This window comes from Pezoporus occidentalis, unplaced genomic scaffold (genome assembly GCF_034315485.1).
Source record: "Pezoporus occidentalis ecotype Australia unplaced genomic scaffold, CSIRO_AGI_Poc_V1 ctg45, whole genome shotgun sequence".
Classification (NCBI taxonomy): Eukaryota; Metazoa; Chordata; class Aves; order Psittaciformes; family Psittacidae; genus Pezoporus; species Pezoporus occidentalis.
Genome location: NW_026915780.1, coordinates 1170001 through 1183657, shown reverse-complemented (window position 1 = coordinate 1183657; position 13657 = coordinate 1170001).

The window sequence follows — 13657 nt, the reverse complement described above, 5'->3', positions numbered from 1 at the left end:
CCATGCTGTTCAACAAATCCATCTGTGTATGGATAATCCCTCCTGGCTGGATATGGCAAGTCAAAAACCCAAATTGAATAAGAACATCATCATCTTCCCTCCCCATATCCATTTATGTTCCACACGTTCAAGGCCCAGAGGATCAGAGCCGGAGTGGGTTTTGTTGTGTTTTAGCCCTCATTGACTTAGAAATAGAGGAGTTACATGCCAGGGGATGGAATAGTCCTGAGGGAAGTCTCTCCCATGGCAAGTGAATCTGTTTTGAATAGCTCTACCGAAAACTGCCCACCAGACAGATGCAAAAACTACTTTATATCTATTTTCCCCAGAAACAGGCTGTGACTTGGCAATTGAGCGCTACCATGTATTCTTTCCATCCCATTGGCATCTCTGGATGTGCCGCACATTTTGATGTTTTCTCTGCTCAAGCTTGCAGCGCACAGCTAAAAATGCACTTTGTAACTATGACAATGTCTGAGCCGAGTAATGGGGCTTCATCATGGAGAGTAAATAAAAAGCAGATGCAGACCTTGTAGATGAAAACTGCTGTCACAGTAATTCAGAGTAGGAGGTAATGACTGGCTAAACAGAATTAAATCATTTAGCTTTTGCTTAAACTGAAAAATGAGGGAAAAAGCCATAAACTATCAAACAAACAAGAACCAGCAGGCCTCAGAAAGGATAAAATAAAATCACAGAATCCCAGACTGGTTTGTGTTGGGAGCTTAAACCTCATCCAGCTCCAACCCCTGCCACGGGCAGGGACCCCTTCCACTAGAGCAGCTTGCTCCAAGCCCCTGTGTCCAACCTGGCCTTGAACACTGCCAGGGATGGGGCAGCCACAGCTTCTCTGGGTTTAAATTTACTCTTAAAATATCCTAAAATTAATGCTGTGAGAAATGAATTCTGCTTGACTCAAAAAGTAGAATTACTTGGTGAAACTTTACATGAGTGGGTTTAGCAGTGGTGTGTGTCACTGGTGCATTACACCTGCTGAGATGCTGGTAAAGAAATGGCATCGCTTAACTGTCTGCTGATAATTATGGAACATCTGAACAGTTTCCAGTGGATGGTTTAATTGCTTCCTCCCTCAGCAACAGAAATGTTACAAACCTCAGCCTCTTGTTATTTATGACACATTTAAAGCTTTATCAGTAGTCTCAGCAGTGAATTATTGCACATGGATGGAACATGGAAAAGTCAGACATGCTAATGTCCATCCTTGCGAAGCCCTACCGAATATTTCTGCTATGGCTTTCGTTGCCACAGTTTGTTTTCCCAGTTGGACACTAAAACCTGAAACTGGCTATAATAATCTTTGAACAATAAAACTGAAGATAATGGCATCTAAAATGGGTTTTCAGCATAATGAGCTATAGCAGCATCATATCCTCTTGTTTTACTTCCAACTCTGTTTGCTGAAGAGGTCGGGTGCATTGGGCTGCAGGGAGGCAGAGTCACCCCATGCTGCTGGTGTTCCAGTGCTTGTCCAGACCACCTCTGAATCAGTGAAAAGGACATTTTGTGGCTAAGCAAGTAATTGCATACTCTGAAATAAGGGATTGGGGGTGTTGGGTGAAGAGAGTCTCCCCTTGACCCTGCTTCAGTGTGCTCTGGGGCCCAGAGCCTCCCTGTGTGCTGGGGTTGAAGCTGGAGGAGCTTTGAGGTCCCTTCCAACACAAACCAGTCTGGGATCCTGTGATTTCCTCAGGGCCATCTCTAGTGTCTCTAAGTGCTGGCTGTGCATCTCATCATCTTCTTGCACCTCATCAAGTACAGGATGCACCTTGGCATGCTACCACATCACACCAGGTCTGTCTCATCCCCAGAGAACACTTCTGTAGTGTTTGTTGTAAGTGGGATGAAGCTTTGGGTGCATGTGATAAAGGAGTGTGAAAAGAGGCACGTACAAATGAAAGGAAGTTTTTTAGATTGCAAAGGCAAGCACTTGAAGGTCAAATTCATATTTGTCCCTGCAACCTTAATGCTTCTTCATACATTTCTATCCTGTGCATTCAATGGAAAAGATATCATGTGAGCATGTAATTACAGACTGTATTATAGCACAATAATTCCCCAGCAAGACAGCTAAAGACTGAGTGAGAGCTAATCTATCCAAAACCAATATACCAGTCCCAGCACAAGCTGGACTTGGGCCAGGATGTAAGCCAGGAACAGCTTTCATGACACTGATTAATGCAGTTTAGCCACTGATGGATGGAGAACAGACATCCCCTTTTATCCTTCTCAACCACTCAGGCCTGTGCCAGCATCTTGTCTGAGAGTAAGGGCAAGGTGTTAAGGAACAAACTACCTCATTTTGAGCTTGTTTCCCAAGAAGCTGTAGCAGAAAATTGCATTTCTGCTTCTCGGGCTGCCCATGGCACTCAGCAGGATTCGGTACCAGCCCCTGCTGGCCAGCAGCAGGGCTTGAATACCCCATGTCCAATACAGTGCTAAACCTGTTAATTAAACCCTGTCTTAGGAAACGATCATCTCACAGCTCCCAGCACCAGGGTCTGTAGGTGGGTGCTGCAGTTGTGAACTAAGGATGTATTAGTTACGATACTGTGATGCGAAGGGTTAACCGATGTACAGGGGGGATAAGGTTAAGAGGCTTGCTTAACAATGTTACTGCTTGTCCATGCTTATTGTACTCGCCGTGTGTGCTAGAACAAGATGTAAGGATATGGCTATTGATAGGAGGCAGGAACTGTGACTTGGTTCCCGGCCTTCGGATGCCCAGGCCAGCTGAAATGGGCTCTGCAGTTTGGACAATGACCAAGCCTCCAGGGAGCATGGGTAATGACTAGAGGTGAAAAGTTCAGGCTCGAGGAAGACTCGTTGACTTCTTCTTGAGACCCTCGCCCACTACCACCAGGAAGCACTGCGCAAGCGCAAAGGACCTTTTAGCTCATTATAATACGGAGCGGGGATAGGACATGAATATGTATAGGCATGCTGTGCAACCTCATGCGTATGTCAACTTTAGAGAATAAATGCAGAGGGAAAAAATGCTGAGGTGTGCATGCCTTTGGAGGAGCAATCCCCCATGCGCCTCAGTGCTGAATAAAGCATACCTACTTTACAACTTTAACGAGATGTGGAGTCTATCCACATATCAACTTAATTTCTGTATTGTTTGAAGAGTAGTAGAATAAGTGCTGAGCATTCACAACATCCCCGTCCTGTCCTTGTTTTCCACAGCTTCCTAAAGAATTCATCTGAGAGGAAGAAAACAGCAATTCCAGGCCATTGATGGCACAGACCCAGTTGAAGAGAACAAGAGAGAAGGGAGCAAAGCACCTCCAGCTGCAAGGGTTTGTACTCACTGAATTTGATAAACCAGCTTGGAAGAAAGATTTTGATGGCTTCTCTTAATCCCCCAGCCTGCACTAATAATTCTCATAACAGAAAATGGGAAGGAGTTTAAAAGTAAGTGCTCATTATGCAGTTTCCTAAGTTACTTAAAGTCTCAGTCTATCAACTCAAATTCAAAGCAACTTTGGGAATGTTAAGGTACTTCTAAAATAAGTGGATGTTGCTGCTATATTTCTGGCTCCTGGATCAGCTAAAGTGACAGCTCAACAGAAAATCCATTAGGAAATTTATATGTGTGCTGCTGTTTGGAAGCTGGAAGAAAACATATTTTGATGTTTCGATACAAGAAGCATGATGTTTGGGGACTGGAATAATCCCCATAGGACACAGTTTATTCACAGTACATCATCCAAGGACAGTCAGCTTCAGGCTCTGCTTTAATTTCCTGGTGAGCCTCTCAGTAATATTTATTGTGCAGACAAAAGAAACTGCAACTAGTGAATATTTATATCAGAAAAGGAAGGATCTTTTAATAACTGATAGTACATAAATCAGGGAATAGGAGAGGCTGGAACAAAAATCAAAAGGTCAAAGTAGGTGGATAATTTGGTTGTAATTCCTAATTAGAAGGGAGTGTAGAAGAGAAGCATTAGAGCCATGATTCATTTTTATATAGATGGAGAGCAGGAGTTTCAAGACAATGCAAGAGTTGCCACCCAACACCCACTCTAAATCACATCGCTTGCTACAGCCAAAGCACCTTTAATGCTGACTGTCGCCTTGGGCTGGGGTGTTTGCATGGTGTTGTCACACCCGTCAGGCTACAGCCCTTCATCCTACCCCAGACCTGAAGTTTGGTGCTGTGCACTGTCCCCTGGGGCACAACAAGAGGGTAATGAGAGGAAATGGGCAGGTAGGGAGCAAGTGAGAGCTTCCCTGGGCATCTCTATGCAAGAAGACATCATGTCTGGGATATACTTATTCTATAGGGAAATAGATCCAGGATGCATTAAAAATGCAAAGAGATGCTCTTCTTTAGCAAAAAGTACTTTATGCAATTTGACAGCATCATGCAGTACCTTCTGCCTGATGTGTACCCTGCCTCATATCATATCCTGTTATGCCAGGATAGAGTCAATGTGAAAAGGCCTCTGGTAAAGAAATAACAACAGAAATGCTCATTGAGCAGCACTTTAAATCCCTTCTGAGTGCTCAAAATGAGCTGAAATGAAGCAAATGGAAGTATCTGCGGTGTCTAAAAAAAAACCCCAACTAGCTGGGAGAAAAATGTTGTCATTTGTTAAGGAAAAATGGAACCACAGGATGATGCGGATGGAAAAAAGCCTCCAGAGCTTCGCCAGTCCAACCTCCTGCTTGGAGCAGGTGAATGTAAGTAGGTCATGTAGGGCTCTGCGCTGTTGAGTTTTCAGCATCTCCAGGGATATTAGAAGTACTGGAAGATTCTGGATGCAGGGATGTCTATAGTTCAGACGATGGCTTTAGCAGCGTGTGCCAATGCAACCTGTGGGTTGGAAAGCCGTATCTTGGGAGGGAAATGTACAAACCCACTGTGCCACTTCCAGCTGGCAGCTGAGATCCATCCAGATCTCATCAAATTCCTCCCTTACGTATTAAACGTGGGGGTGTGTGTAAATCGTGCTTATTTCTGAGCAACCACTTAAGAAAAGGTAACAAGAGTTACAAAACCAAAAGTACAATTGAGAATTTGCAAATATTGGGACTTTTGGCAATAAAACACAGCTGATGGAGGGAACTGGCAAAGGGAAAATGTCTTGTGAGAGGCAGCATTAGAGATGGACAGAAATTTTCTCAGCATGAGAAGCTCTCTGAGCAGCAAAGACAAATGCACCCAGATTTGTAGATGAGTTTTTCAGCCAGTTCCTGACCCAGGTTTCGCCTCATGTCAACCCACACTTGTGCATCCTTGATGGGGAACAACATTTACCTGTGTCCAGCCAGACAGTGAAAAGCTTTATAAGTAGTTCCCTGGCATTTTGACAAGTGCCAGCCCAGGAAATGAGGGGGAACGTGCAGCAGGAGGGTGAATAATGCCATTGCTTGGTCTTGCTTGTAGAGCACCTGAAATGTGAACATTAGTAGTTGGGAGCTCAGTGGTGGAACAGATGTAGGAATGTAAGTCATTGTCTCTTGGCTCTTTCCAGCCCTCAGCTGAGGCTCAGTGACTGGGGGGCACAGCAGCACTTGTAGCTGTTTCTCTGTGAAGTAAAGCAGAGTTCAGCAGTGTTTTGAGCTAATCCCATCTTCTCTGCAACAGGAGACGTGGGTTCCTGCATGCCAGTGGATGGTTGGTGGAAACGGGCATTTCCTCACCCATTGCCACTGCTCCACAAGGAAAAGGTTGCTAATGCCCCACGATGATGCTCACATATCCACAGGCCTGTGAGCATGTTGGATGTGTCTCCCATCCCTACTAGGAGCAAGGCACTAAAGAACAATGTCTCAATGGAGACCTTATAGCAGTCTTCCAATACCTAAAGGGGGCCTACAAGAAACCCCAAGAGGGGCTTTGGACAAGAACCTGTAGGGACAGGCCAAGGGGAATGGCTTGAACCTGCCCGAGGGGAGACTGAGCTGAGCTCTTAGGCAGAAGCTCTTCCCTGTGAGGGTGCTGAGGCGCTGGCACAGGGTGCCCAGAGAAGCTGTGGCTGCCCCATCCCTGGCAGTGTTCAAGGCCAGGTTGGACACAGGGGCTTGGAGCAAGCTGCTCTAGTGGAAGGGGTCCCTGCCCGTGGCAGGGGTTGGGGCTGGAGGAGCCTTGAGCTCACGCAAACCAGTCTGTGGTTCTATGGTTCTAAGTCTTGCTCTGGATCCAGAGGTTGGGCTGTGAGGGCTGTTGGCTGTTGGGTACCTCACTGCCAGCCCTCCTCACCCTTTCAGAAGAGCCATGGAGGCACCTTTAAACAAGAAAATATAAAATCCCCTCTGGCAAATACTGTTCTCTTTTCAATACCTGAGATTTTTCACTGAAAAAAATGAATTGATTGTAAGAGAGAATAATATTGTAAATCAAGTTGTATTTCTATTATAATGACGAAGGGAGAACACACTTTCTATATGCTAAATATATTCATGGAGTTATAGTAACATTCCTTAAATTGATGATATTTATCAGTTGGGGAAAACAAATTGCTATATACAGAAGAAAATAATTAAAGGAAAGGGAAGAGTAATAGCAGCATCACAGCAGTCAAGTCTAGCAATGTCTTAACAGAAATATGGGTGTACTTTTGGATGCGTGTCAGGGAGAAATGGAAAGATAGCAGGGCAATTTCTTCTAGAGTTATAACTACAAAATACCTTTAAACTCTCACAATCATCTATACCCAGGATGAAATTCTGTTTCCAGCAGACTGCCTGCTCTTTGCCTTCTCTGAGAGGAAAAGGAAAAATTGGCTACAAGGGATTTTTTGTTTATTTGTCTCTCTGAAAACTGTTGAGTGTCATCTACACTGTGCTTAACCCAATGCATCACCGGGAAAAGGAGGGGAAAAATACAGCCTGCAAGTGTAGGGATCATTATGGTGAGGCTCGGCGGTGCTGTTACAATTATTTTAGGGGTCTATCAGCTTTTCCATCATTTCCCCTCCTTTCTTTTCCAGCTGATAATAATTTGTCTGATACCTTTGCCCAGGGTGAAACTTTGTGTGGAAATTACAGGCGGGAGCAGGTTTGTTTCATGTGAGCAGATTGAATTCCATTCCATATTCTTCAAGCAAGGGCTTGTATTTCAAGGTAAGGAGCTCACATCTGGGGTACAAGCGGTGTTGCAGCCTCCCTGTCTGGGAGTCAATGTAATGTGCAAAGTAGGTGGGAAAGGCACATCTCACCTCATTATCAACCCGTCAGTGCCTAATTGAACAGAGGCAGCCTTACTTGTACCTTCACCTCCTACACACACAAAGGTTCTTGATGGGCCTTTGATTACAACTCTGGAATACAGCACCAATGCTAAAGCTGTCAGACTTTACACTGCTGGAAAATAATTGTCCGGTCTCTGAGGACCTGAGTTAGTGCTTAACACAACAGTTTTTCTAGTTCATAGCATGAAGCATGACTTTGAAGTACTGTGATTGCACCTGCGGTGCCAAACGCCACGGCTGACTTCCAAGCCATGTTTCTCTGGCTTTACTATGCACTTTGACACTAAAATTGTAAATATTCATGCTAAATTCGCTTCCAGAGCTCCCTCTTGAAGGAGACAATCACAGAACCCCAGCCTGGTTTGTGTTGGAAGGGACCTCAAAGCTCCTCCAGCTCCAACCCCTGCCACGGGCAGGGACACCTTCCACTAGAGCAGCTTGCTCCAAGCCCCTGTGTCCAACCTGGCCTTGGGCACTGCCAGGGATGGGGCAGCCACAGCTTCTCTGGGCACCCTGTGCCAGCGCCTCAGCACCCTCACAGGGAAGAGCTTCTGCCTAATGTCTAATAATAATAATAATGTTACTACTATACTTATTGCGTCTCTCCAAACCCTCTGGTCCCAGCACGCTTTCACCAATGAAGAAGCTGTTGTAAGCATCATGTTTTGCTGCCCGCTTTCCCCATCCTTCTCTTGGCGAGGAATCCCCTCTTCTTCCAGAGCCACTTGACGGGCAGCAATCTGCCAGTTTTACATCTGAGCTGCCCTGGAGCTGTCTCTTCAACTGTGGAGATCTGATACACAGTAAGTACAAATAAGTGGGAATGGATAGAAAACCAGTTTCAAGTTTTTCTAAGCTCTGCAAGGTTATTTTTAACGCCAGCTTCCTTTACAGATGTTCTTCTAAACAGAAACCAGCTTGTTAACAGTAACAAAATGGAAATTTCCTCTGTGCAAAATAAATGGAAGTGATATACATTTATGAATATAAAATACTTGGTGTAAAACTACACTGTTTGAAAAAAACAAATGTGCTGCTGTTATACAGGGAAAACTAATACATCACAGTCTTTAAGGAATATATAACGTTGACATTAATTGTAGTGCAATGAGGGTGTGCTTGAACTAAGAGAACTGAGGGGAAACAGGTGAATTGGGTTTTGTAACTGATGGAGCTACTCTGTGGGAGAATAATTTCTGGGCATGCTGTGACTGTAATTCATCAACAGCACGGTAAGAGATGGGGTTGTGCTAAAAGAGTCTACCCAGAAGTAGGGGGTTTTGTAGCTTCACAGAGGGCTGGAGCAGCTCTGCTCTGGAGCCAGGCTGAGAGAGCTGGGCTGGGGCAGCCTGGAGAAGAGAAGGCTCCTGAAGGGGAGACCTGAGAGCAGCTCCAGTGCCTGAAGGGGCTGCAGGAAAGCTGGAGAGGGGCTTGGGACAAGGGATGTAGGGACAGGCCAAGGGGAATGGCTTTAACCTGCCCGAGGGGAGACTGAGCTGAGCTCTTAGGCAGAAGCTCTTCCCTGTGAGGGTGCTGAGGCGCTGGCACAGGGTGCCCAGAGAAGCTGTGGCTGCCCCATCCCTGGCAGTGCTCAAGGCCAGGTTGGACACAGGGGCTTGGAGCAAGCTGCTCTAGTGGAAGGGGTCCCTGCCCGTGGCAGGGGTTGGAGCTGGAGGAGCTTTGAGGTCCCTTCCAACACAAACCAGGCTGGGATCCTGTGATCCTATGACCAGTGGCAGTGCTCACTCATTACAGTTATCACAGAGGAGCAAAACCAAGTTCTCAGGTACTTATGATAATGTTACCCAGGCAAGGTCCCTTACTGCAGAGAGAGATGAACTAAATGGTGTGTAGCAGCAGAAATAAATAAAGAATACATATTTCTATTTTTTCCCAGTTTTTGGTATGTGTAACTAACATACTTCTTCCAAACACATCTCTCTCTTTAGCAATATTGTTTGTTATTGTACATCTTGCCTAGTACCATATAATCTAGAAATCTCCCACTCACCAAAGGAGGACTTGCTCTTGTCAAGCAAGGCAGCAGTTATCAGTATCCCAAATGTAAGGGAATAATAATAGGTTGGTAAAGAGGTGTTTATGAACTCAAATGTTTCTAGTGCAACATTTATGTTTCTTTTCATACAACTGAAAAATTACCATCCTGACATTAAAACAACCCTTGTATTAAGTGAAGGAAGGGGATAATTTTTCGCTAATGGGTTGTTACAGTCCATTTACATATCTTTGCCCAACAATTTTATGCTTAAAAAATAATCATCACCCTTTTGAATGATGTGAGGCTCTTTTTACTTTGTGGTTCCAGCAGTTTGCCAGCCTTATGTGTGTGATTAGTTTAATTGGCACTACAGCTTTAATGACAGCTTCAGTGTCTGTTGTATGCACTCTATTCTTATGGACAAAGTAAAACACTGTGCTTCCTAACCAGCTGCAGCTCAAGTACTCCCATTCTTACAAGTCTTCATACAGTGCCTGAACAGAAGTAATGTATTCTGCCTTTTCTTAAAGCACCAACACTTCTTATTTTGGCTAAAATCTCTGCACTTCTCTGGGCCGTCCTTAGAAAACGTACATTCACATTGCTTTTGTTCATGAACTGGTTTTCGTGGATTTTAAAGCACATTACCTTGACCTCTCAGGTAATCCCTGATTATTAGTGGTACACAAAATAAATAGTATTCTTACTGTGTGGGAACAGTGCCTGCGTAATGGATGGCAATAACAGGATGCAATGCATCTTCTTAACAGGGGATAAGGATATTTCACCGAAGCCAGTGAAAGCTTGACATTGAAAACAACTCTTGGGGAACTGTCAAGATGACAATAGAAAAAGTGTTAACGATTCATCAATGTGCCATTAGCCCTGAAACTTAGACCTGACAATGTGCAAAGTCTATAGATCATTTTTATGCTCTACAATAGAAAAAAGTTAGTGGAAATGGAAGCGTGTGACCTCCAGGCTACATTAAACCAGCATTAAGAAAAAGGCCATTATCTAAAAGGTACAAAATGGTATTAATTCTGTCTACTCACGGGTATGACTGTGAGCATTTCTGACTTGTTTACTTCTTCTCACCTGGTTATCAATGCAGAAACTCTCTGAAGAAGCTTGGTAGCTCAAGCACAGCGCTAAGGAAGAGAATGAGTTCCCCAGTCTGAACATTATCATTTTTAAAGCAAATACTGGGGGCTTCTGTACTCCAAATGCCCCTTTCCAGGGTGGTTGTGGCCACCTTTGAATTCAGGTTTCCCCTTATTAGAAAACTACTTTCTCTCTTCTATATGTTGTATGAGAAATAAGTTTAAGCAATTGCAACACACACACACAAATGGAAATCAGCTTTTTTTCTCCTTAAAAGCACAGTTCTTTAAAAGGGAAACTTTCAGGAAGGAAACTTGGTTATTTCAGTTCAAAAGATGCTTTTACTCATCACGCAAATACCATGTGTGTTTACCTGTGTTTCGACTGCATGCTCCAATTTTTGTATGGACTCTGATATCAGCTACTGTGAAAGTAAAGCTCTGTGATGGGCTTTTTTAACATCAGAAAGAAACTACCATCATTAAAGCATCCCAGCGTGTCGTCTTCATTTTGCATCTGAAGACCAAACTGTTTTGGGAGATTACATTTTACCTGCAGATATTTGTAATAGAACATCTGAATGCTTCTCTGGTTGATGTGTTGACTGTAGCAAAACTCATATAGTGCTTAATGTTGTGTTCCTGCTCATTGCAGAGCCAGTGCCAGCAGCCCGGGAGCCTCTTGAAATGAGAGATTTCATTTCTGGACTCAGAACTGGTTCAGGCAGAGTCTGCCCTGACAATAACCATGGTTTTGTGTTGCATGCAGAGAAATGGGAAAGGACATCTGCTCATGGGGGAACTGTTCCCCAGGCCCATTCGATTTTCTTCCTCTTAATGTCTGTGTTCACCAACACTCTCAATTTGTTTTGTTTTAATTTCAGCTGGCTGTATTACTCCATTGCCCATTGATGCCTAAACACCTCTTTTTATTGATTTAAGACAGTAAAGCTGTCAGAATAATGCAGTAATAATATGATGAAACAACAATAGGTCTTTGCTTGGCTTGGCTGCGGAACAGCCTCATCTTGGAGCACGCAGCAAGTCCTCGACTGGGATGCCCACCGTGGTGCTAGAGCTTGGCACAGAAAAGGATGTTCACACAGCTGACAACATGGTCTGATGTTCAGAGCAACGAGAAAACTTCAACTAACATCAATAGCAGCTGTGAGTGTCCACCCCCTAAGCAGACAGAAGGCATCTGATGGGAAACAAATAGGACAGGAAATAGGAAAGGAAATATCTAGGGCTGCTCTCAGATGTGCTGTGTAGAACTAGGAAAACTTCACAGAATTCATCTTGTGTAAAGCCATCACCAGCATAGAAATTCACAGTGCTTTTCCTCATTTTAATGTGGTTTCCATCACGGGGTATTCCAAACCCAATCTGTTTAGGTTTTTTAATTTCTAATTTTAAGGTGGAATGTTTTCATCACTGTTTCTTACCCCAGTTCAATCCAATGATTATAATACTTTTGTTTGAAAGGGGAATAGGTTTGAATTAGGAGTTGCTATAACCCAGAACGATGTTAACCCCTGGTAGACCACCATGTAGGCAGCTGGGGAAACCTATGTGAGAAACAGGGTTTTGAATCAGCTATGAGAGGTTTTGGGCAGCTCTGTCCCAGGCAGGGAAGGAGATGGCAGCATGAATGGGGATGGAAGGGCCAAGGGAGGGCATTTTGGGGTCATCTCCTGCCTGGCTGGTACCTCTGTGGGATAAACTCAGGTGGTGCTCAATCCCCTTTTCTTGCAACACTAAAAAGGGGTGCAAAATCTCATCTTTCCATTGAACAGAAATGTGCACAGAGTTGGCACGGCAACAATTATGGAACTGGAAATAATCATATCACTATATACCATTATTATTACTTTATTTTTTTTCCTTGTCTTCCTTTTTTTTTACTTGAATTATGTGCTCTCTGGCAGCTGAGGAGGGTTTGCATCAGAAGAAAGTATTTGTTTTTACAGCCACCATGGGGCACCAACACTTTAAGTTCCTGCACTAAAGAGCACTGAAGGACCAATGACCAGTTGTGCCAGTCCATTGATGCGATTCATGTGCCTTTGGTTCACATAACTGCTGCTTAAACCACAATGTTTATAGCTGTTTAGCCACACACATATATATCAAATGCTGAGGATAAAGGCACTAATTTATGACTAAAGATTCCAGATAAGAATCATGGCTTTATTGTGTTAAATTGTGGTGTTTGGGTTTCTTTTTTTCCGAGGGAAGGAAAGATAAACTGGGAGAAATGAAGATGGAAAGATGGTGTGATGTGTTTTGGCTTGATGAGGGCACCTACTTCCCTCCCTGAGGTTTTTCTTGCATTTCTCTGCTGGGGCCACGCTCACCCTATGATTTGGATCATAGAGAAAGGGAAGGGGATCCCTGAAAATGGCTAAATAAACCCTCCCCCCCCAACTCAAAATGGAAAAATGAAGATCAGTCTGGCCAAGGAAATATTTAAGTGACTTTCTATTGACACGTGTCAAATAAAACCCAGGTCCCTGGACTCTCTGATTTACCTATGAGTGATGCACAGCAGGCTTTCTGTTGGTGGCCCCTTCCAACAATAGGTAACAGGTGAATTACCCATCATTTGTTATTGATATATAACAAATATATTTTTTTAAAGGTTGGAGAGGGGCTTTGGACACAGGCCTGTAGGGACAGGGGGGTTGGAGCTGGATGATCTTTGAGGTCCTTTCCAACCTTAAACCAGTCTGGGATTCTGTGATTCTATGAAATATGAGTTATAGATGCAAAGCAGTGTTTTGCCCTACACCTTCAATAAGCATAGGTAGGATATGTCTTTGTGATTTTACTTAGTGATACAGAAAACAGGTTAGAAAAGTGGTTTTATTACTTCCTAGCTGCAATAATTGTGTTAAAAGTTTGTAGTAGGATTGGGTATATAAAATTAACTGCCTTATTTATTGGAAAAGAAAAAAATTATATTAGGGTAAGTATAGTTCAATGGGTACTTTAAAATTACATGAGATCTACAATAGACCATGGCTTAGTTTACAAAGTTGTTCGAGATAATTTCATGTTTTACTAACATTTAAAGTAACTGTGATTAAACATATTTAGACATGGAAAAGAAATAAGACTGGGGCTTTGGTGATGCTGCTGCACAGGTGAGCAAGTCTGGGAACCTTGAAACAAGCAGGAGGTAGGGTGGAAATGGTGGTTTGTGCCTCATGAGTCGAGGTGCATTTTTGTTATTTCTTAGCTACAGGTCTCTGCTCGTTTCTCTATCCAAACATTTAATTGTTATGCGAGAAATCAGCCCTGCTCAAGTGTCTTCACTGAATAAAACAGAA